Source organism: Chelonoidis abingdonii, chromosome 3, assembly GCF_003597395.2.
Source record: "Chelonoidis abingdonii isolate Lonesome George chromosome 3, CheloAbing_2.0, whole genome shotgun sequence".
Classification (NCBI taxonomy): Eukaryota; Metazoa; Chordata; order Testudines; family Testudinidae; genus Chelonoidis; species Chelonoidis abingdonii.
This window is the reverse complement of record NC_133771.1, coordinates 175,182,724-175,208,552: the sequence shown is the minus strand read 5'-3', so window position 1 is coordinate 175,208,552 and position 25,829 is coordinate 175,182,724. Positions and strand designations below refer to the sequence as shown.

The 25,829-nt window shown below is 45.4% G+C and overlaps 1 long non-coding RNA gene across 1 annotated transcript; it reads right to left on the bottom strand.

Moving 5' to 3' along the window:
• Window positions 1–12,233: 12,233 nt before the first annotated feature.
• Window positions 12,234–23,865, bottom strand: LOC142046502 (uncharacterized). The gene is made up of 2 exons (XR_012655444.1): window positions 23,791–23,865; window positions 12,234–12,643 (listed from the first exon to the last, which is right to left on the bottom strand). It is a non-coding gene; the product is annotated as an uncharacterized LOC142046502 (long non-coding RNA).
• Window positions 23,866–25,829: the final 1,964 nt, after the last annotated feature.

Genomic DNA, 25,829 nt, shown 5'->3' with positions numbered 1-25,829 from the left:
AGGAGCAGGAAGGTTGGATTGGTCAGGGATTCTGAAGGGGGGCAGTCAGGGGGCGGGAAGTGGGAGGGGTGGATAGGGGGCAAGGGACAAGCTGTTTGGGGGGGCACAGCCTTCCCTACCCAGCCCTCCGTACCATTTTGCAACCCCAATGTGGCCCTTGAGCCAAAGAGTTTGCCCACCGCTGTTCTAGCTGGTATTTATGTACCACCTGTCACTCAAGATTTTAAAGTCTTTTTCAAACAAAATGAATTCCCATTCCCCACCAAAGGTGGTATTAGCATCATTATTATTATCCCCATTTTAGAGATAGCTAATATGAGGCACTGAGAGGCTACCGTAGATGACTTGTCCAAGGTAACAGCCGGACTACCCAGTCACTGTCCTAGTCACTAGACAACAACATAACCTCTCCTTGTCCGTTAATTAGCCGTGGTAAAACTTAGCTTTGTGTAGGCCAAATTCTGCCCTCAGTTACACCCATGGAACACCGCTGAGTTTAATAGGGTACCTGCGCTTAACTGAGAGCAGAATTTGGCTTCCATGTGACTAAGATTTGCGCCACATTATCTCAAGAGGCATATCCACAGCAGCGAAGCTGGAGGAAATGCATTCTAGGTCATACCTACTTTGTAGGAACTGCATAGATAAACAGTATCCTGAGGAGCATTTTTGCCAAGTGCTGTCAGTCAGAGTCCATGGTCACTCCAAGACTAGCCAGTCAGATCTCAATATACTGAGCCTTCATTGGCAGCTTATATGACAGGAATCTTGTCCAGATGCAGATATGATGTGATTGAAAATTCTTCATGACCAGAAAGATTTGTTTCAGGCTTATCTGTACCTGCTTAGAGAGAAAAAACTTGAGAGAATACTAATTTTATCAATATGTTGGTGTCAACTGGGCCAGATGAGGCTTTTGTTTCCTTTATCTGGTGTTATCTCAGGGAGAAAGCCCAGAGTTTTTAGGATCTGATTCTGCAACGTACGACTACTAAGTTTCATGTGTACCTTCCCTCTCAAGAAATCTCAGATCTGAGGAGCACCGCATAGCATTGGCCCCACTGTGGATCACATTGTCCCAGTAGATCAGATGAAATGTTCCTATTCAAGTGAAGGTACTTGGATTGCTCAAACCCAGAAGAGTTGGATGATCAGATAGTACTGAGAGCTGAAGCAAATGCTGTCTGGATAGCAAATGTCTAATAAGAGAGGTTCTTTTCAGAGGTAAAAAGCTGTAGTCCTCCTTGCATAAGACCTTTGTTTCACGTTACCGTACCCGTAGAGAAAAAACAAACCAATAATTACACTGCGGAGGTGAGCAAAAAATACTGAGTGCACCTTTGCTGCTGCATGGAGGACAATTTACTGTAAAAAGACAGCCCCTGCCCCAAAAAGTTCACAATCTCTTAGAACATAACAGATAGATGAGACATAACAGGGGTTCCAAGCACAGCAGTGAGTACAATCAGCTCCAGCCTTGCTTAGACAGTGGCAGCTGGTGCCGCTTTGAAAGTACCCAAAGGGAGAGTTTTAAGGAAGAATTTAAAGGTGGTCCCTCCAGGTCAGGCTTGAGACACTGTGAGGGAGTAGCATACAGAGAAGTTTATACCGCCCTGTCATAAAGCATAAGTCCCAATTCTGAACCCGAGCGTCCAAAATGTGGGTGCCTGCATGAAACCTCCAAGCTTAATTACCAGCTTAGATCTGATAGCGCTGCCATCAGCCAGAAATTCCAGTGTCTGGCTCACTCGAGTCTCCCCAAAACCTTCCCTGGGGGACCCCAAGACTCAGATGCCCTGAGTCTTATAACAAAGGGAAATACCCCACTTCCCTTCCCCCACTTTACCTCCTCCCAGATTTTCCCGCCCTGGGTACACTAGGAGATCACCATGTTTCAAGTCCTTGAAACACAAATACAGAGAGATCAGGTTTCTCTCACCCTCACTCCAGAGTCCCTGCAAATGCAAGCTTTGTAACTCTAACACAAAGAGATTTTTCCCTCCCTTCGTTCCTTAGCCTTAACAGAGAAAAAAATCAAACAGGTCTTAAAAAGAAAGCTTTATATAAAAAGAAAGAAAAAGACATAAAAATGGTCTCTGTATCAAGGTGACAATATACAGGTTATTGGCTTAAAAGAAAAATGAATAAACAGCCTTATCCAAAAGAAATACAATTTAAAACATTCCAGCAAACTACACACATGTAAATACAAAAAAACAATATAATCCTATTGTCTTCTACCTTTGTACTTACACTTGGAAACAGAAGATTAGAAAGCCTGGAGATAGAGCGATCACTCTCAGAGCTGAGAGAGCAACAGAGACGAGACAAAGGACACACACCCAACCTTCCCTCCCTTGAGATTTGAAAAATCTTGTTTCCTGATTGGTCCTCTGGTCAGGTGGTTGGTTCCCTCTGTTAACCCTTTACAGGTAAAAGAAACATTAACCCTTAGCTATCTGTTTATGACATGCCCACTGCCTGTGCTGTGAGGATAAAGAGAGGCTTCCCAGGGCAGACAGTCTGGCACCATTTGCAAGCACTAAATTCACACCATTTTTTTTAAATCACAGCTGAACTGAACAGAGAACATCAGGAGCTCACTGTCACTGACCAGGATTTCCCTGAGTAAATACATGAGGTGGGGACTGATTATAAAAACTAAACAGCATTCATCCCTCCTGAATACAAGTGCTCTTAAAAAATAGCAATTTGCTGCTTGCAAAGCACCTTAGGGCTTGTCTACATGGGAAAACTGACCAGAATAGCTATTCCAAGAGAGCACTCTGACTGGAATAGCTATTCTGGTCAATTTCCCCATGTAGACAAACCATTAATGCTATTAAAAGTGTTGTGACAAAAGCCTGAATGGCCAAGCCTTTTGAAAATAATAACCATATTCAGATTTTGAAAGGTATTTAGGTGTTGCTGAGCTCAGGCTCTAGCTCTCTGCGGGCACAGCTTACCTGTTACCAAAGAGCAGATGTGCACATTATCAAGTTGTTCCTGTCCTACAGTTTGTGAGCTGTCTCAAGAGTCCATTAGTACAGCACTTCCAGTGCAATGTGCTGCCAACATGGGATCTGATCAGGAGCGGCGCCAGGGTTTTGGCGCCCTATCCGGGGGTCCTTCCGCACTCCTGATCGTTGGCGGCAATTCTGCGGCGGGGGGGTGTCATTCTGCGCTCCTGGTCTTCGGGGCACTTCAGCGGCGGTTCCCGGAGCGAGTGAAGGACCCACCGCAGAATTGCCACCAAAGACCCGGAGCATGGAAGGACCCCCCGCTGCCGAATTGCCGCCAAGGGCCGCAAAATGCCGCCCTCTCAAATCCTGGAGCCTTATGGAAGCGCCAGCCCTGGATCTGATTCCTTTCATATTCTGAGAACCTTTAGAAAAAATTTGCACATTAAATGAACATACTCAGATGAAATGCAACATTAGTGCTGAGATTTCAAGGGCAAAGCAAGCCAGGACATTTAGAGTCTAGGTTCCCAGAGTAGTCTTAACGCTGCCACCTGCTGCCTACGTGTTACAACAAGTTCTTTTAGAAGGAACCCGTTTCTATAAGCTTTCTGGGAAGAGGCACAGGATGAACACACAGTTAGTGCTCCCTGTAGAGAGCAGCATGTGCACTCGGCAGCAGAGCAGGCCTTTTTGGGGATATGGTCATAAGCGGCAGGTTTCTATAATTTTGGTGGCGCCCAAAATGGTGATGCCTCCCCTCCACTCCCGCCCTGTAAGCCGATATATATATTTTATTAAATAGTGTAAACATGGACTGGAAGCTGTAAGCATTTAAGTTTCTCTTTATTGCACAATATCACTATCAGAAAAATCCATTGTTGATTATTAGTGGTCCTACAAATCAAGAATTTGTTGCTGGAATAAAATGAATCTATAATGCATCGGTGCCACAAGATTACAAGCGTCAATTAAAAGTGGAAAGTCAGAAGCAGCACTTGCCTGCTTCAATATACAGTAGCATATTTTGTGGGAATGTTCTTAATGTTTTCTTTGAATACTGTGTGGGTGCCTCAGCTTCCCCTGCAAGGTTCCAACTGAAGGTGTTGGGAACAAAGAGATCAGGTGGCCTCCTTGTCTGGAAGAGACACAAAGGCCAGAGGAGGGAGTGTCAGTTTGGAGCTGGCTGGAGAAATGGGGAGAGGCCCAGAACTTGGGTCTGGGCCTTTGCCCACCCCCCAAGATGGACCTGACTGAGGGGTCCCGTTTCCTGTACTAAAGATCTGTTTTAGACTATGTGCTGTCATCTAATAACCCTGTTTCCCAGCTGGCTGAGAGTCACTTCTGACTGCATGAGTGAGCGTGCAAGGACCTCGCTGGCCCCAGGACCTGCCTGTGCAGACTCGCTGCGGAAAAGCGCACGGTGTGGAAGGGCATGCTGTAATGCTCCGAGGTCAGGACCAGGAAGGTGTAAGCTTCTTGCCCTGGAGATGGTATGCCTCAGAGAGAGGAGGCTCCCCAGAGTACTGACTGGCTTTGAATGAGTGGTTCCAGACATGGGTGGCTCAAGGCACCAGCATGCCAAGCGTGGCTTGGGGCTGGAAGCACTGGGGTGCTCTGGGTTGCTGCAAGGGCGGCAGGCAAGGCTGCCTTGGTGGCTTGCCTGCGGAGGATCTGCTGGTCGCGGATTCGGTGGACCTCCCCGCATGGCGTGCCTGCAGAAGGCCTACTGGTCCCACACCTGCTGGAGGTCCGCAAAGCCGTGGGACCAGCGGACTGTCCACAGGGCAAGCCCCGAAGCAGCCTGCGCCGCCATGCTTGGAGCACAAAATGCCTAGAGCTGCCCCTGGTTCCAGAAGCTCCACAGCATCCCCTTCCACAACCATGCACTCCTGAAGTCAGCCAGACGCATAACACTCCACTTCCTCTGGCCTTTGTCTCTTTTCCAGGCATTTATGAGGCCACCATGAACTCTTTGTTCTCAACACCTGTCACAGTTGGCACCTGCAGGAGAAGCGGCCCAGTCACCGTGACCCGGAGACAGGGTTTCGGTCATTATCTGTACAACAGCATCAACACTGGCCTTCTAGGGCTCTACAACAATCACACCCCCCTTATCCACCCAAACCATCTAATATTAAGAAATGCAATGGGAAACTGAGGCATGCCATAAAGTATTCAGATAAAAACATTAAAAAGAAACATTCCCAGACTCGTAGAACACTGTATACAACTAGTATTATACTTTAAAGGGTGTAAAATAATCAAGGTATTGTGCTAACGAACACAATGAGACTAGTAGTAAGGGGGAAGCAAAAGTAGATGGGAACTGGGAAGGCAGGTGACCATGAATTGGTCGAGTTCAGGGATCCTCTGGAACAGGAAAGAAAGGAGAGCAGCAAAATACGAGGACCACGCCTGGACTCAGAAAGTGCAGACTTGACCCTCAGAAGAACGATGGTAGGATCTCCTGGGAGAATAACATGAGGGGGAAGGAAGTCCAGAAAGACTGGCTGTTTTTAAGATATCTTATTGAGGGTTCAGGAAAAACACCCGAGGTGTAGAAAGAAGAAGTAATATGGCAGAGCGAAACATGAAATCCTTGCTGATCTTAAACACAAAAAAGAAGCTTACAAAAGTGGAAGATTGGACAAATGACCAGGGAGGAGTTAAAAATATTTGCTAGGCATGGCAGGAGTGAAATCAGAAAGCCAAATCACACTTGGAGTTGCAAGCTAGCGAAGAGATGGTTAAGAAGTAAACAAGAAGAGTTTCTTCAGGGTGTGTTAGGCAACAAGAAGAAGAGTTAAGGAATGTGGGGTCGCTTACTGAATGAGGAAGCAGACTTAGTGAGCGAGGATGTGGAAAAAGCTAACGTACTCAATATTTTTTTTGTGGCCTCTGTCTTCCACAAACAAGGGTCAGCTTCCCAGAACTGCCATCACTGGGCAGCACAGTATGGGGAGTAAGATGACCAGCCCTACGTGGAGATAAGAAGTGTTTGGAACTATTTACAAAAACAGACGAGCACAAGTCCATGAGTCCGGATGCACTGCATCGAAGGGTGCTAAAGGTGTGGCGATGTGATTGAGAGCCATTTGGCCATTATCTTTGAAAACTCATGGTGATGTGGGGGAGGTTCTGGATTGATGGAAAAGGCTAATGTAGTGCCCATTCTTTAAAAAGGAAGGAGGAGGATCGGGGGAATACAGGCCAGTAGCCTCAACCTAGTGTCCCCTGGAAAAATCATGGAGCAGGTCCCCAAGAATCAATTCTGGAGCAGTTAGAGGAGAGGAAAGAGATCAGAACAGTCAGCATGGATTCACCAAGGGTAAGTGAGCCCGATAACCTAATGCTTCTATGAGAGATAACGGCTCGGTGATGAGGGGAAAGCAGTGATGTGTTTTCTTCCTTGAAGTTAGCAAAGCTTTGATACGGTCTCCCCAAGTACGAGGCAAGTTAAAGAAGTAGGCTGGATGAATGGACTGTAAGGTGGAAAAGCTGCTAGATCTTCAGGCTCTATGGTAGTCGATCAACGGCTCCCATGTCTAGCTTGGCAGCCGGTTTTCAAGCCGAGTGCCCCAAGGGTCCGGTCCTGGACCGGTGTTGTTCAATACTGCATTAATGAGCTGGAGGATGAGTGGATTGCACTCTCAGCAATTTGCATGAGACACTAAATTAGAGGAGTAGTAGATACGCTGGAGGTGGGATAAGGATACATGAGGACCTAGCAAATTAGAGCGATTGGGGGCCAAAAGAAACCTGACAAGGTTCAACAAGGACAAGTGCAGAGTCTGCCACTTAGGACGGAAGAATCCATTCACTGTAGAGAACTAGGGACCGAATGGCTAGGCAGCAGTTCTCAGAAAAGGACCTAGGGGTTACAGGGACGAGAAGCTTGGTATGATAGTCAACAGTGTGGCCCTCGTTGCCAGAGGCGTAACGAGCATTTTGGGCTGTATAAGTAGGGGCATTGCAGCAGATCGAGGGACATGATCATTCCCTTATATACATTGGTGAGGCTTCATCTAGAGTATGTGTCCGTTTTGGGCATACTTACAAGAGGACGTGGAAACAAATTGGAAAGAGTCCAGTGGAGGGCAACAAAAATGATTAGGGGGCTGGAGCACATGACTTATGAGGAGAGGCTGAGGGAACAGGGATTGTTTAGTCTGCAGAAGAGAAGAATGAGGATGGATTTGATAGCAGCCTTCAACTACCTGAAAGGGGGTTCCAAAGAGGATGGATCTAGACTGTTCTCAGTGGTAGCAGAGAACAGAACAAGGAGCAATGGTCTCAAGCTGCAGTGGGGGAGGTTTAGGTTGGATATTAAAAAAAACTTTTTCACTAGGAGGGTGGTGAAGCACTGGAATGGGTTACCTAAGGAAGGGGTGGAATCTCCTTCCTTAGAGGTTTTTAAGGCCTGGCCTGACAAAGCCCTGGCTGGGATGATTTAGTTGGGAATTGGATCTGCTTTGAGCAGGGGGTTGGACTAGATGACCTGCTGAGGCCCCTTCCAACCCTGATATTCTATGATACTCTAAACTGACCACCAAATTTAAGTTGCATGTTTTTCCTCTCAGGTGAGGACTCTGGGGTGGGGCTGGGGATGAGGGGTTCACAGTGCAGGTGGGTGCTCAGGGCTGGGGCTCAGGGTTGGGGTGCTGGGGACACAGGCTCTGGGGTGTGGCAGGGCTGGGGATAAGGAACTTGGGGTGCAGACAGGCTGCCCCAGGCTTAGGGCCAGAGAGGACTCCCCCCCACCCCTCCACTGGCAGCAGCAAGCTCCAGGGGAGGTGGTACTCCTCTCCCTTCCCCCGCCCCCAGGTCACTGCACATGCTCCTAGGGCTCCTCTCAGGTCCAGAAAGCCCAGTCGCCTCCCCTACAATGGGTACGGGGGGTGGGGGTTGCCATCACGTGTGGCCTCCTCTGCTGCTGTCCCTCACCATAGCCTCACTGAGGATGGGGCTGCCCCTTGCCCAGCATGGTGCAGGAGTGGGGACAGCAGGATGGTGGCTGGGGGGGGCGGGCAGGGTGTCACAAAATTCACCCAAACCCCAGCTGCTCAGGTCTAGGAAGCTCCCCTCCCCACTGGCGTAGCCAGGTTCTAACATCAGGGGGAGCGAACACATAAAAAAAGGTGCCACCCGACATATCCAATTACTAATCAGGTAGTAGGGTTTACAATGCTATAACAAGAGATTATGCTATTACCATTATCCCGTCAGCTTGCACACTACTATTTTGAATTAGTGATAATTCACAGAGAGAGAAAGAAGAAAGTTGAATTTAGAGAACAATTATTAACCAGATTCCTGGTTATCCACTAGCCACTTTGCTCCAGTCCATAGCACAAAGCACCATAAACCCAGTAGAATCTGGCCAAAAGACTATTCACCTCATATTGGCATCTGCTACACTTCCTCGCTCCTGCCCCCAGTCACCACTATTCAGGAGATAGCTAAGTGAAAAGGTGGCATTGCTGAAGCATTTAGCAGGCAATTGAAAACTCCTGTAGAGCACTGTACAGTCTCTGAGAACATTGCTGAATTCTGAACGCTGGGTCTGTAGCTATTCAGCAGTGATACTGAGGAGAGATAACTGGCACCTTAAAGCACCTTTACCCATTCTTCCTTCACAAGCTGCACTAAGCACAGTTTCACAGCCCCAGGCGCAACACTGAGGGGGGTAAGTACAGTGGGGGAGGCAATAACCCAAAGTCGCTCCTTTGCCTCCTCGTCCTGCTGCTCCCTCTGCCCCCTCCGCTGAAGAGAGACCACGAGAAACAAACATCCCCCCTCCCATTTTACTTCCTTCTCTACCGGCACCAGCTGGGCTTCACAGCCCCCTTCCCTGCTGCGTGGCCACCGTGCTCTGCACGGGGCTGCCTGGGACCAAAGGGACTGCTGCTCCTCAGTCCCCCGCCACACTGGGGGGGGGAGGGGTGCACTGCCGCCCCTTCCCCTCCCAGCAGAGCCCACCCTGGCTCAGGGAGCCTCCTCCTCCTCACCCCCAGGGAGCCCGGCAACCAGCCGATGCTCCCTGCAGCCCCAGAGCCAGCGAGCAGGGCGGGGGATGCAGGAGGGTGGTGCGGAGCGGAGAGTCAGCTGGCGGCCACACACAAAACCCAGCTCTGGACTCCGAGTCCGAAGCCCAGTGCTGGCTGCCTGGAAAGATGGTTGATTTGGGAAATGTGCTTAGAGAGGAGTGGCCGCTTCCTCCCCTCCCCCCCACTACGCTACTGGATGGGAGGAGGGATACTCCGGGGTGGGGAGTAGTGGTGGTGGTAGGGGCCAGTGCCCGCTCCAGGCAGGGCCAGGGGAGAAATCGAGCTCAAGATATTGGTGGAGCGCAGCCCCCAGCCCTGAATATTCCTGGTGCTGGGGCACCTGGAGCCCATATAACCTGCCGCCTATGGATATGGTGCCCTATAGCTGGTAGCTGCATCCTTAGAAATGGGTGTAGACTTGTCATTGCCAGGCCAGAGAGCTTATCCAGGCCTCAGCGAGGCTATTGCTACTGTGAGGAGAGGCAGAAGCAAACCAACACAATGGAAATAACCTTACATTTATCAACTTTATAAAGGCAGACCTAGAAATTTGGCAGAAACATTAATAATATGAAGTAACAGCCAATATTCACTGAGGAAAATAATATGCTGTAAATTACCATCGTAATAAATGAAATTTATCAACAATGCATTGTGTCACTCCCAAGAAGGAATCAACTTCTCCCTGGCTGCAAAGTCTAGTTTCACCCCTGCTGTCCTGCTTTCACCCATCCCTGGCTTGCACTGCTCCTTTGATTTGGCCCTTTGACAACAGCGCCTCTTTCCAACAGGGTGACCCGTGAGTGACAGCTTCTCCCCTGGAGAGCCACACCCATTTCCCAGGCACCCAAACTGTATCTCTCTGTCAGCATCCCAATGGTCAGTCTCCCTGGTCAGTTGTTCTGTGCCCCTCACAGCTGGCTTCTTGCACACATCCCTTTGAGGTCCAGCTTTCCTCTCCCCAGCAAACCCCCTTTATACTCCAGCACTGACTTTTTCATCTCCTTCTCTCATCATCTTCCCACTGGCTCCTTCCAGCGGATTCTGAGCTCCCTCCCCAGCTTGAGCTGCCCTCTCGCTGCCTGTCTCCCTCCCCAGGACAGCATTCTATGTTGCTGCATCGCAGCTGCGGGCTCTAATATTACCCCTCTTGGTCAAAACTGCAGCAGGTGCTAGTGCCAGGCTTACTGCACTTCTAGCTGTAACAAACAGACTGTACCACCTGGCTTCTAGTACTGAGCTCTGCCCCATAAGGTCCTTGTGTGATTCCTTTGATAGAGAGTCTTTCAGTGGTTTCTGTGTATGTATTGGGGAGAGCTAGAACTGGGAGGAGGGGGAGGCCAAAAATTAGCTCCTTCACTGCCCCTCTTGGCATGTTTTTCTGCCGTGTGCTTATGTACAAAAGTTAATCACAATTTGGCCATTTTTTCTTATAAATACCAGTTTCCAGACTTACACCCTACCTAAGCAATAGTGCTCTTCAAACACTCTGTGGTCTTTCTGCTTGGCTGTCTAGAAGATGAGGCTCTTCTGGCTATCTGTAAATTATTTGCACTATGCTTGAATATGGAGGCTTCTGTTCCTTTTCTTGTTTTGGTCCAAAGTCCTAATGAGAATAAAATGAACTTCAAAACAGAAGAGAAATCGGGGGAGTGCCCTCAAATACACACAAGGATGAGCTGTGAGTCCTTGTTAACATTTTCTGGCAAGTCAGTAATTAAAGATGAGTTGACACTCCAGAATACTCAAGACAGGAATCATCTGTAGTTAGTGATTTAGTATGAGACCAAGCGTGTGTGTATGAGATTCATCCCTGGAAGTCAAGGCAGTTCTAATCAGGGTGACTTTGTATATATAGCTGAATTATCTAGTTCAGTGCATCAGTATATTTCTGACTGGTGTGGATTTTATCTGATAACTTTCTGTGCCATGGGCCAAATCCTCAGCTGGTATAAATCAGTGTAGCTCCATTGACTTATGCAGATTCACACCACCTAAGAATCTGGGTCACAGTCCTTATTTCAGCATTATCTTTGCTCTATGCCCTCTCTTGCTTGCCTCCATGTCATCCCTGCCCACCCCCTTGCTTAGTCATTTGTGTCTGTCATAATCCCAGGTAAACTGTAGACTAAAGATGAGCCCAAACTGGAACACCAATATTTAATTCCTTTGAACTTTGGGGAGATTGGGGTCTGGAGCTCAACTCCTTGGCTTGGCCAATTCTTTGCTGAGCAGAGCAGAGCAGAGCAAACCTGATGCTTCAGGAGACAATAACAAAAGATTAGAATGATCTTCTCTGCAGAGGGGTTTGCCATGAGTCATGAAACATGAGTCAGCAAATGAAAGAGTCCTGCACAGTAGCTCAAATACTAAGATGCTGACAGAGACAACTGCTAATGTATTCTTAGTGATAGAATAGAGAGCTATTGGAGGATTAGCTCTGTAATGTCTGAGTCCAGTGTTCCAGAAACTGCACAATGCTTTGCAGAACAACACTTTGTTAAGTCTACTGAAAGATTTTGTTGTGGATTTGGAAGAGGCACATTGAATGTCACACTGAATCATGGGGCTCAGTTCTTGGAGTCAAATGGGAGTTACTTGTATCCCTCAGGGAGAGAACTGGCCCCTGCACATGTGTGTAAAATAGAGCAACTAGAAGCACCCTTTCTAGAAATGCACTAAATATGTGATCACATGCAATGCTCCTTAAAATCATGGTGCATTTTTGGCAGCTGAAGTACCAGGGCTGAGGAACAGCAGGAATAAAGTATAGACTTTTCTTTTTAAGGACCAGATCTGAGGCCCATTGAAGTCAGTGTAAGGCTCTCCATGGAGTTCAGTGAGCACTGGTTTATGGTCTCAGACCTTGAACACAAGTGGTTGTGGTACATACTTTTAGACCTGCAAGTGCTGGGTTCAATTCCCCAGTCAGCTCAAGCTGGGTGGGTTACATATGTGCAGTTGTGTGCACTGTTTCCTATTCCAGCAGTGTCATATGGTGTCAATTTGAAGGCACTGGATATCATTTAGTGTGGGAGAGTTATTGGTCTTCCTAAACCTACCAGCCTTGACTGAGTCCTTTGTTGTAAAGTACTAAAAGTGTAGAAAAGAAGCCAACACATTGCTGTGACACTATTGTATCTTTTAAAATACAGAGTTCAACACAAAAAAACCTCAACAACAGCAACATGAAGAAAGCATGAAGTTTCATTAAGCAGAAGAGTTCATTGAGCTCACAGAATATCATTTTATTTTCATGTCAAAGTATACTGGTCTCTGACAGACAAAAGGCAGGATAAGTGGATTTCTGAGTGACAATACCAAATGAAATGGAATCCTAATAAGAAATAGGAATGCCACCTTCAGCAGAAACACTGCTGGTTAAATCTCCCAGGGATTTGGAGGTTCCATAATTCAAATGCATTCTATGACAGGATCTAAATGAAGACTTCATTTTTAAGAAACTTTCTTCATGTTTGAACCAATAGGTGTCTTGTGTGTGCTTTATTATTATAGTGATCATAAAAGGTCTAATCATCCTGAAGACCAATCCTCTTTTTATTCACAGAACAGGTCCAGTGCGAGCAACTCCTGCTCTTACCACATGCCTCCACCCGGACTAGGAGAGACCACCTGTGGAGGATAAAGAGATAAAGAGTCATCATTCAGTTTCCATTGACACTCAGTCCTTGACCTCTCCGCCTGACTGTCAACAATGGTGCCAATAAGTGGCGGTTGCCATGCGGACACCTATCCAAGAGGAACAAGACTCAGACTGTCAACCTAGTTAATGGGAAAGATCCTTCACTGGGTATAAATCAATGTAACTCCATTTAGGTCAACAGAACTTCAGTGATTTACACCAGCTGAGGATCTGGCCCCATACATCACTTCTCTGATTCTGCAATTAACAGGAGCAGTACAACTTGACTGACTGTACTGTATCCCTTTACACAACCAAACTTGGCGCAACTGCTGGTGTGTATATATATATATATATATTGCACAGGTCAAACAGCAAATATCAAAAGATGTGCAATTATAGAGATGACATTTTGCACCCAGTCTATTGCTTAGTAAATGGTTTCTCAGAATGTTATCTTTGGAATTTGGAATTACAGTGATTGCTCTATAGTAAAAGAAAATACGTACTGCGCCTTCTAACAGTTTGGAATGGTTTCATGATCATCATGTCTAGGAAAGAAGGGTGGCACATAAACAATTCCTATATGATACATTTTGGGAGCTGACTATATAGTTGTAGCCCTCATCTAAGTAAGGGTTTGGGCTCAGAAATAAGATTGTATTGTAATGAGCTATCCCTGAGATAAACTGTTTCAGGTAGCCAGGGAGTCAGGAACTGTACTGGATGAATTATGTATGAACTGGAGATAAAGACACCAATTCACGTAGGCTGTGACAGTCTGTTGAGCCAGCAAATAAGAAATTACATAGATTGAACTGCTGTAAACATTACAGATTACAACACTGCTATAATGATTGTGAAACTCTGTAGGGTATGGCCTGGGATAACCTTACCTGAAAATAAAGGAAATACCAGAAAACTAAAGATTTTCTATTGCATTCTATAGCTGCCCCTCACAAACACTTGAGATGTTAAACACTTGTTTTTTCTGAACAGATGTTTAGCATCTACATTTAAGGGAGGAGACCCTCACAGATTTAAAAGCCACAAACAACTGATCTGAAAAAATGTTTATATAGGAAACCTGAAACTAGCAAGTAACTGACTCTGAAGTGAAGGTGCTTGGTAGGGCTTTATCCATTGCTCATTGAAGTCAATATAAAGATGCCATTGACTTAAATGGTCTTTGAATAAGGTACACACACATACACCTCCCTACCTGGGGAGGGCTGTGTCAATTCAGAGAAGTTATCATGAGGGACCAATCTCTGTTTTCACATTGATCTTAAACCAGTGGCTTCAAATGAGTGACTCTGGATTTACTCTCCCATACTTGAGAGCAGGATTCACCTCTGGTTTTAAATGATATATCTCCACTGAAGTCAGTGCACCCACTTATCTAAATTTGTTCTGAGGAACCTGTCTGTGTTGTGTCTATCAACTAGACCCATTCTGCCTCTGTGCAACCCACTGACTTCAGTCATGTCTACTGTGTGGTGCAACTGAGATCCGAATTTAGCCTATTGAATGTACTCTGTCAGATAGCAGAGTGCCCTGTGCTGTGACTGGAGTCACTGACACGCTGTGGAAGATACAAACATTGCTCCAGCTAAGATCTGAATGAGGTCCCTTGAACAGGGGCAATAAGGCAAAGCCTTCTGCTAGTTATGTGCATAGACACTGGCGTTAAGCTTTTGGTGTTTTTGTCAGCTGGAGGTCACGCTTACAAATATCACAGGTACAGGAGGGATGGAGAATAGTGAAAAGGAAACATCTATCTATCTATGTTCCGATAACAGTGTCTATCACTACATAGTATTTGTTTTACTGAGATTAAAATGAAACACTCTTGCTAATTTAAAAAAATATATATTTGATTCCATACAATAGATTTTTCCACACCCCTCAGAGTCACAGTTCTTCCTCTGCCCCAAGGGGGTAATAATTTATTACTGGTCTATACTAATAGGAAATTCTGGTACCCCCATTTGACAGCTGTATTGGTGGGTACATTGGGTGGGGGCTGAGCCAAGCATCCACTCATTTCCCACTCCTCCCCAGCCATCTGTCCAGGAAAGGAGAACTAGGCACACAGCAACCTCCTTCTGCTGGGCACCCAGATTCAGGGTCCAGATAACCCATTAAAGGTTGTAATGCTGGCTCTTACTTCCCTTTTCCACTGTGCATGGGCATGTAGTCGAAATCAGTCTACCCCTTAACACTGAGCCTAAATTACCTCATAGTTTCCCCTTTAAAATAGTACTGACAATGTCAAAATGATTTCATATGCCCTAGGAACATATTAATGTTATTAATCAGTGACAGGAATGCCCCAAACCCTGCTCTGCCTCACTTAACAAACAAACTGTTATCATCACCAGCACACAAATCCAAAAACACAAGCAGGTGTGTGGAGGTGTCAGAAGCAGAATGAAGGGGGAATGAGTCATTTTTCTCCTTTGGAAGCCTGAGATAGGCTGGCTAAAGATTCTCATCTGCCTGGCTCTGATCCTGGGCTCCCTTACTTGGTGGATTAGGCATGACTCACTCATTCAGAACATCAGAGCATCAGTACCATGAAAATCTAGCTAAGGCTTCAGGGCAGCCTGGACGGAAATTGTAAAAAAATAATTTTTATTTGATGGCCAGACATAAAGTGTAATTTTCAGTTATTTTTAAGGGCTTTGTCAAGTTAGTGGCACAAGCCTTTGGTTTGCAATACCTAGAGTCCATTTGAAAGGAGAGAGGCTCCAAACCAAATGGATTCTGAACTCCCCCGTATTTGGAGAAGTTTGGATTCAAATTTCTCCGCCTGGGCCCATCTCTAAACCCCAGTTATAGCACCATTTGTGAGTCCCTCTTGACTATCTCTTCCAGGAGCTAGGGAATTGCCCAAGCACCAGAGAGAGTTCACAAGAGAGCATTCTGCCTTGAGGAAACCCATGTTAGAGATGACAATGAGGTAAGTAGTCTCAGTTCTTCTCGGTTGTTATCTAATTATAGCATAAAAGCTTCACATAATTGAACCCTATGGATAATTTCTGCTGGAAAAAAACCCAGGATGAGACTAGCAAGAATATTACAGGTCAAAAACAAGGTGCCCTGGTAAAACCAGAAGCTGTTTGCTACCAGAAGCACTGAAGTCACACAGTTTTTAAGCAAACATAAACATATATGACGCTGTTAGAACTATAAAGATCGTTCAGCTTTATAGCTGAGAACTTCACACAATAGATGAATAGACTGTGAGCCACTGGAAGGTTTCCACAATTCATTTGCCATTTGTTAAGACTTTTACAAACACCAGCCTGGTTCTCAAGAAAATCCTTCCTCAGTCCTTTTTCACTCCATTGTTCACAGCTCCTTCTGCACTTGTTGTAAGCATCATTAGGAACAGACACCTTCATTGAACATGAAGCTCGAACTAATAATAGCATAGTGCTCAAATACTCATTACTAGGCTGCAGCTATGCTTGAACATGTCTGTACAGGTGACAGACAACTAGGGACATGTCCCTATATGCCTCTCAGTTATAGCAAGGGTCTGATCCTGCTCCCACTGAAATTAGTGCTAAAATTCTAATTGACTTCGATGGGAGTAGGAGCTCATCTATCATTAGGAAATTTCACCATTATTCCCACTGGATCATGAGTGCGGCCATGTACGTAGGGACTGTTTGGAGTCAAAAAAGTCAACAAGATTAATATCACTCTTGAGTTCTTTGTTTTTGTTTCTTGCTATGATATAATTTGTATATGTTTGGAGTGAATTTAGGGCTCGTGAAAGTGGTAGTTTAGAGTTGGCCTGATATGCAAAGTTCAGATTCAAAGTTCAATGGTGTTTTGTTGCCTACGCTAGGAAAGTGAGAGTCTTTATCTCCCTATAATGTTGGGGTGGCATGAGAGGTTAATGAGTATGCTACAGATACTGGCTGTGGGTCTTAGTTCTTCAGTTCAAGTGGTGCAGTCTTATGCTTTCAGCACTGAAGGTCCAGATTCAAACCTCCCTAACAAACCAAGAGGGATCAATTACATTTGGAGCTAGAATTTCAGCTTGACCCTTTCTACAGGTGAAGATTAGATCCACTGGCTGTCTTTCTAAAAAATATGTTCTAGTTCAGCCACTAGATATGGGCTTGGTGCAGGAATTACTGAGTGAAGTTCTATGGCCTGGGTTTTGCAAGTGGGTCAGAGCAGATAATCATAATGGTCCATCATTTAAGATTTAAAATCCATGACTCTATATTGAGTGAAGGGCTTCGGATTGAAATGTGAGACATACAAGTACCATTCTCCAGATGAAACTAGAGACAAAAATTCAGGAATTTGGAGCAACCAAATTTTTGAATTGCTCCTCTATGGTTCCGCTCCAGCTTCAGGCATAAAACCTATTGGTCCGCACTCCAGCTCCGGGCTCCTCTCCAAAGCCCTGCAAAAATTAATACAAATATAAATTTCCCCCTTTCTCCATTTAACCATCCTGGCTCAAATGTAAATGTTAAAAGATATATTAAAGTGCAATGCAAACCACCAGGAGGGGAAAAACAGGGAAGCATTTTTGCTTAATCAATCTGATGTGGCTGATTTCCAAACAGACTGGAATAGATAGAGTGAGAACACAGGCTTTAACTGAAGATGTTGCTGCTGTTCACAGCTCTGGACTTGAAGTATTAGCTGACCTGCCACAGAAAGCTGCTAATGAATCAGGACAGGTACGCTTGTCTCAATCACAAGAGCAGCCAAATTTGAATTCTTCCCACACGGGAGAAACACCAACCACCTTATCTCAGATGAAAACACTGATCAAATCTGGCAGATCACCTGAAGTATGAATATCTAGGTCCAGACTTTCAAAGTGTCATCAGCAGAGATTTATCTGCATGCAGAGTTGCTAGCATGTGTTGGTTTTGCACTCTACCCCTTGTGTGCAGAAGAGATGGAATTTACATGTATAAAACCCACTCGTGTTCAATTTGCATGAGCTGTGGGCAGGTAAATTCCATCATCTGCATACATAAATGAAGGACTGCATCCACACTGTGCAAGGCTCAGTACCCTGTGTCAGTGTACTGTTCCTTTAGTGCTAGGCAGGGCACAGGGATTGAAGCTCTGTCTATGCTAGATGCTATTGTGGCCAAAATGTCTGAATTCTGCCTATACAGCAGCTTCCACTGATGGAACCGCAGGTGGTGCTGTATTGCACATGGGATTGTTGCCAGGATAGATGCATCCAGATTGCACAAACTGCAATCAAGGCCAGATTTTCTTCCTCATTCCAACTTTTTGGTGCTGCTTAGCACCATGTAGATCTGTTTGTCTTTGTCCAGCTGAGATGTCTCTGAGAAGGTGGGAATTTTTAGCTCGTACAAAATCAGTCATTTATGCCAGCATGGTCCCAGCATAAGGGGCTTCCCAAGAATGAGAGGGGAGCGTAGCTGAAGCACCACTGCTGTCCACTGGGGCAGAGACAGGCAGAGAACTGGGGGGCCATAACCAGGTCGCTGCTGAGCCCCTCTTCTGCTGAGCCAAACAGATCTTGCCCACAGCAGAGATTCTGGCCCCAAGGTTTTCAAACTGGACCCCAGTTGTTTCTGAATCACTGCTGGTTAACAAACTTCAGTGGCTTAAAGCAGCAATAAGCAAATGCTAAAACATCTTTCTCCAGGGGAAACCCACCCACAGCCCAGGTACTGTGGATTTCTGAGCGGTGTGACTGGCAAGACACGCTCATCCCCAGTGCCACACTGGAGGCTACTCCAGCATAATGGAATAGCTGGAGTAGCCTCTGTAGCCCTAACACTCTCTCCCACGGGCGAGATGGACTGGATGATCCACATAGCAGTGAATCCATGACCCCTAATCCTGCCTGACCCCAAACCCCTTATCTGCAGCCACACAGGGAACTTCTGTATAGCTAGACCCTACTTGCAGTGGGTGCAGGCAACCCATACACAGCCTTCTGAAATCCTGTGCCCTCTCAGCAGGGCAACTACACTTGTTCTGCTCCAAGAAGGGCTCTGCACCTTTGGTGGGAGAAGCAGAGTTTTCCTTCAAATGACCATATATCTGTGGGGTGCATCAAAGAGAATATTGCAATCAGCACCCAAACTGCAGTGGAGTTCTGGGTATTTCTGAAATGATATGTATTTGTCAGCAAGGTATTCTAATGGAAATTAAGAGCATTACAGGAGGAGATTTAATATCTTGAGTGAGTGACAGAATAATGACAGCCTAATTTTATGTTTCATTTTTAGCAGCATTATTCTGAATTGTAGGATAATAATTAGTTAACTGATTAGCCCTGTTATTTCAAATAGTGGGATGCACTCAGGAAAGGTAGAACAAAGAGAAAAATTACATTGCGTGTGTGTGTGTGTGTGTGTGTGTGTGTGTGTGTGCATGCACACACGCATGCATGCATGTGTGCATGCGCAGGTTTTAATCATAACCAATGGGCAACATTTAGATTTGAATTTAGATTTTAACCTGTAAACTTCTATTGATTGTTGGTGAACATGATAATAAAAGGAAGTACTGTTAACAATACATGGTACAATGTGCATTTAGCTGGGTTTGCATATTAATGACTACCTTTTAATTAAGATTAATTTCAGTTAAAGGCAGACAAATTCATATTAGAAATAAGGCAAAAAATGAGGGTGACTGACCATTGGAACAAACTACCAAGGGAAGTTGTTGGGTTCTCTATCTCGATATCTTCAAATCAAGACAGGGTGTCTGTAGCCAAACCAAAGTTGTTGGGCTCAATACAGGAGTAAGTAGATGAAATTCTATGGCCCGTGATATACAGGAGGTCAGACAAGGTGATCTAATGGTCCCTTCTGGCATTAAAATGTATGACTATGAAAAATTAGAATTACCAAATATATACAGAAAACTGGTGCATGTGTTGATAATAGCATGATTCAATATTGCTGTTTTTTGTTTTCTTTTGTTTGGTTGGTATGTTATTATGGGCAAAAACTGGCTTGTGCAATGTAATCTCTCTAGAGAGGGACCTGCTTATAACAGAATGTGACTTAGTGCGACTCTGCTTATAGTACAGTGAAGCTGGAGAGTTGCTTCAATGCAAATAAACAGACTTTCATTCCTTTCATGCTAAATTAAAGCCAAGATTTGCAACAGTGACTAATAATTATAATTACAGATGGCTCAGTTTTTGACCTTGAAGAGGAAGCAGAGCTTGCTTGTCCTCAAGACCGAGTACATACAAGTCTTGATGCTTGGTGGAGGCCATGATAATGAAGAATCCTTCCCACCCTTCAGGCCCCCATTGGAGACGGCTAGTTCAAGGGACAATGCAAATCATGGTGTTCTTTTTCAACCACATTCTTTCCCTGGAAAGCCCCATGTATCCAGACATGGTTCGAAGGTGGATTTATAGTCAGCTGTTCAATTTGCGTAGGCTGTGCCTTTTTTTATCATATCAAGATCTCACAGCAGAAATACAGGCCCTCATGATCACAAGGCCTGATTACTGTAATTCCCTCTGAGCAGGGCTTACCGCCTAGCTTCAATGACACTTCCAGCTTGTGCAGAACGAAACGGCACATTTGCTCACTGGCTTGAGCTATTGTGCAGATTATGAGCACCTGCATTCTTCACACTAACTGCCTTATATATAGGGGGATTTGACTCTGAGCTGACAATGTTGACTTTTAAAGCCTTTAATGGTGTAACCCCTGCCAATATTCAGGACATCTTTTGAGAGCCGTGTCCTGATAAGTATCTGCACTCAGACGTCATCCACTGCTTTTGGATTCCTACCACGGGTCTTAAATCAGCAGCTGATTGGGTCATCGCTGTACTTGATCATAGGGTGCACAACCTGCTCCCCCACTTCATTAATCTAGAATGCTCTCCTCTCACTCTTAAAACTCTGCTATTCAATTATCTTTTATCAATCTGACCAATTCCACTTTCCCTTCTTTCCTCTCCTTCTTTGATTCAGACTATCCCTGTACTGGTTTCATTTGTTAAAGCTTTTAGAGGAAGTACATTTTAGGATGTTGTACAACATCACAAGCAATTTGCAGGGGAGTGGCTTGGATGCTTATTAATAAATCAACTGTTAATTATTAACAAATTGCAATCTTGTATGTTTTTGATAGGATTTATTTTCCTTTCCCATTGCCCCCTCCCTTCCTGATCACATGGCCCTGTGTTAATCCAAGCCTGATCTTAATTCTTCAGAAACAGCATCTGTGGAGATTAAGGTCCGTAGATCACACACTAATCAGTACCTGTCAAACACTGCATGGGGGGACACAGGGAGTAGGAAGATGAGACTGCTATTTGACAAGAGTAAAGAGATTAGAATCTAGCCTGAACTGGGACACAGCTATACATTAGACCCAAAGTACCTCAAAATTAGCAGCTCATATATGTCTATAAAAGGCCAGTACATGGAACACTGAACTGGGACTCAGGAGACCTGGGTTCTAGTCCTTGCTGTGTGACGTAGGCCAAGTCAATTCTTCTTTCTGTGTCTCTCTTTACCCTTTATTTGTCTTGTATTTGAAGCAGTGATGACCGGTTGGTATTTAACCTTCTCATTGAGTAGCATTTGGTAGGCAATCTGATCAGCTGAGATGTTGAAATGTCCACTTACCTTTGTATTAGCTGAGAGTTTATGTATAAGCTACATGCTTTTTTGCTGTTATGGGCCATATTTAAGGATTCTATCAAGATCTGCCAGGATTTTAAGTATTCTCGAACTATTTCTGACAGTAGATGTTCACCAGTGGCTATTGTGTCATCTCCAAAGGGGTCTTCTTGGAATTTTCCCCTTCAAGCTTCATGCAGTACAGCTGATTGGGGTGTTAGGCCAGGGGTATATTCTGTCCAGTAACCATAAAGTATGTTTCTTCTAGCAGAGTATAAGGTGTTTGCATCCATCAGGCTAGCTCTTACAGCACCCTTCCCATGGAGGAATTGGCTGCCAGAATCAATGCTTTGAAAATAGAGAAAGGCCTAGCTGACATCCAAACTGAGCATATCAAAAATTTCAGCCCCCACACACGGGTTCAATACCTGTCTCATCCAGCTCAAGAAACTGAAAATCTGGCACAAGCCAAGGTAGCGGCCCGTTCAAAGACTGATAAGGAACTATCCAACTCAAAAAACTTTCAACCTAGCTCACTCTTGTGTGATATCGTAAAATTGTTTGATTGCTGCCTTACACCAGTTATTGAACCACTTCTTATCAACAAAAAGCGCAGTGTTTGCCCGAGTCGGTCATGGACTTGACAGCATCTGAACTTGACACAACATATTGAAGGACGGATATGAAAGAGAATTCATTATGGGAGTGGTGTTTGTTCATCTCTCAGCTAACTACTATACTGTCAATCATTGCAGAGTCCTTGCCAAAGTGCTAATGAGAATGAAGAACCACCACAAACTTAATACAGACCATACTGGAGGAACAGAAGATTCTTTGTGAACTTTTGTGGCAAATGGATTTGATGGCGACAATAGAAGAATGGCTTCCCACAAGATGGAGTCTCAGCACCCACATTACTCAACGTCTACACAAATCACCAGCCAAACTATCCTGGCACAAGGCGCCTTACCTACACAGATGATCTATGTGTCATCACCCAGTGCAAGGGGTTTGCCATATGAGAGAACACTCTGGTAAACACACTTAGCACCAAGAACAAGTACTATGCAGCCAACCAACTGCATGCAAACCCAGCAAAGATGCAAGTCAGTGCATCCTATCTCAGAAACTGAGAGGCCAAACCCAAACTCAACAGCAGCTGACCTGGAGTCAAAACTTACTGATTCCATAAATCCCGTATGCCTCAGTGTTACTGTCAACCACCCGCTCTCCTTTAGAACCCACATCGATAAATCTAAAGCCAAGTTTAGCATACAAAACAACATTCTCAGGAGGCTGGTTATATCAAAGTGGAGTGCAGACTCATTCACTCTGAGATCATTACTACTGGCACTTTGCTACTCCTCTGCAGAATACGCCTCTGCAGTGTGGGCACGACCCCCTCATGCAAAGAAGATAGACCTTGAACTTAACACCTCCTGCTGATAAATGACAGAATGCCTTAAGCCCACCCATGTCAATAGCCTCTACAGCACATCCTTCCAGGTATTGCTCACTCCTGATCTACCCCAGGAAGTTGCTAGTAGAGTTGAGTGCACAAGGCAATGCACAGATCCAAGACACCCCCTGTAACAGTTTTCTTGCCACTGTTAAACCCCAAACATTGTCACCCAAACAGACAGTGGTTCAGTTATGGCGAAAACGAGTAGAGAACAACCCTGCTGCCTCTGAATTCCAACTCCCACTAGTCAAACACCTACCACCCAGTGCAGAAAAGCACTGGCCTACAGGGCATTACCTTAATTGATACCACACTGGAGTTGGCCCATCTAAAAACATAATGGTCAAATGGAACTACATCACTGGCCCCAGTACCCATGACCATGATAGACAGCCTTCTACGATGCCATGCTTGAGCATGAATGCACTTCCAGTGAGGGTTGGCAGAGTGCAATGATGGGGCAATCGCATGTACACAGATGTGGTGGGAAGCAGTATGAGGACACGATAAGAAGAAAATGTTTTGCCTATTTAGATTTCAAGTTCTTGAGACAGGGACTATCTCGTACTCTGTGTTTGTACACCACCTAGCACAATGGTGCTGTGATCTCAGCTCAGGCATGTAGGTGTGCCCGGAATACAAATAAAAATTATAATCACATGTGGAGAAGACATGGCAAGGGCTGCTGTACTGAAGGGAGAACATGCTCAGGTCATCTGTTCCCTCTTTCTCCTTCTGTCTTTTCTTTTTCAGTATTTTTTTCCTATTGAATTTAAACCAGTAGATTTCAACCTTTTTTCTTTTGTAGACCCCTAAAAGCTTTCAAATGGAAGGGTGGACCCCTTTGGAAATCTTAGACATAGTCTACTGCAGGCCCTCAGGGGTCCGCACCGTGACCCACAGGTTGAAAACCACTGATTTAAACAATGATTTCTGCTCTTAAAAAAAGAGCAGTCTTAGCACCCTTAGCATTCTTGAGCTGCTGGTGCCTCTCCCGCTGTTCTGAAGTTATAGTCTCATGAGATAAAACTGCTGGAAGAACTCACCTCACAAAGAGGGGTAAAGCCCAGCAGAGGGGAAAGGAAGCACTGCATTCAGCTGTGAGAGCAAAAGATGAGCCTGTATGTTATTTCTAGATGCCATCCTTTCCTGGTGAGATTTACTGTTAAGGCATGACCCTTCAGAAAGCTTCATTATCGTGATTGCTTGATAATCCCCTCCCTGCTATTCCACAGTATGGTGTATGACGACTAGGAAACAGACACATTGTTCTGTCCTGCTGTCCTTTGATCTGCTCTAATCCTGTTAACCATTCTCTTTCATCAAATCTCCTCCCCCACCCCCCAAAGACCATGCCCTCCCAGCCTTCTGCATGATTAACTCTGCTCTCCCTTCATTTGCACTGGAAGCAGCATTATGTGAATTACTTGCCCCTTAATGCTGATTTTCTTTAGGAAGTGAACAGGTGACACCACCCGACAGCACAAGAACAGTCACTCTGAGCATTTGTGGATGTGTGGTTTGAGCCAAAGCTGCATGGCAAAACCTGATACTTCCAGGACCTGAGATGTATCACTCTGGCCAATTATAAACAATCTGGTTTCCAATTCCCTTATACACATAAATAATTTAGAAAGTGGACACATTTTACAAGGCCATTCCCTGTCCCCACATCCTTGTTCTTAGAGGTCCAGGCTTTCTGTGGGTTTTAATATATGTTGGTTAGCCTCTAACATCTAGTGATTTCTCCATGGGGGAACGGCCCCGCTGCCATGTGACTGAAATGAACAAGGCCTTGTGGAAGGCAGTTATATGGCTTCACAAATGGCTGCATAATTTACTTGTCATCCAGAAGTCTCTCAAACCTCAGTTCATGATGCAGCAATCCAAAATGTGTCTGTTTCCTGCCAACTCCTCAGCTTGTCCCCTGCCTTTTGCAGAAACTTTACAGGAGGGGGACAGTGTGGTGCTGGGGTGGTGAGGGAGAAAGGAACAGGCCACAGCAGATGGGGCAGCAGGAGCTGAGGCCAGGATCCTCAGAGGTATTGAAGGGTCTCCCTCCCTCAAAAATCGATAGGAGTTAGGTGCACAAATACCTGTGAGGATATTGGCTTGAAGCGCAGTCTTGAAGGATGCAGGAGGAGGCAGCCATTTAAGGAGCCTCCAGAGCTGAATTTAGGAGCTCTGTGTGGAAGGGACCTTTCCCTGACGTGGAGCAATGTTGTGGGTAGGCTTAGAGCCCCAGCAGGAGATGCTTCTTTCCTGCTAGGCCTCCCTGGCTCTCCTCAAGACAAGGTTTAATTGCCTACTGGCATTACCTGGCCAGTTTAGGAGCCTCCCAGGTGATCAAAAGTTTTTTGTAATCATCTAATACTGTCACACAACGGAGCAGAATTCAGTGCAGTCCTACCATACAAATCAGGGGTTCTTGCCCATCAATATAGCTCTAATGTGCCACCTCATGCAAAGGGCCTTGAACAGGAGCCTGTAGTTAAGATGGTTGAAGTGGATACCTTATTCAAGTAGACTGGCAAATGTTACAGCCCCAATGTCTTATCATTGTTCACCTCTCCTCTTCTTGTGTCCCGTTCACTTTCCTAACCTCCCTCTAATATTCCCAAATGTGTAGTGCAGATATTTTCTCCTCCTCTATGCCATGCTCCTCTCCTGGACATTTCTTGTTGGTTTAGGTGGCTCTCTGCTCAGCGTGCTGACTTCTGTAAATCCCTTTTTCAGGTGCTCTCCCCATGCATCATACGAGGAGCCTGGGTACATAACTTGGGGTTATATGAATTCCACTAGATGGCAGGGCACCTAAAAGTTAGGCTGTGTCTACATCAGAGACCTTATAGCGGCACAGCTGTACCGCTGTAAGATCTCGCATGTAGCTGCTCTATGCCAATGGGAGAGAGCTCTCCCGTCAACCTAATTAAACCAACCCCAACGAGCGGCGGTAGCTGCGTTGGCAGGAGAGCTTCTCCCGCCGACATAGCGTTGTCCACACTGGCACTTTTATCAGTGGTTTTTTTCCAAACCCCTGCGCGACATACATTTTACTGACAAAAGTGCTAGTGTAAAAATAGCC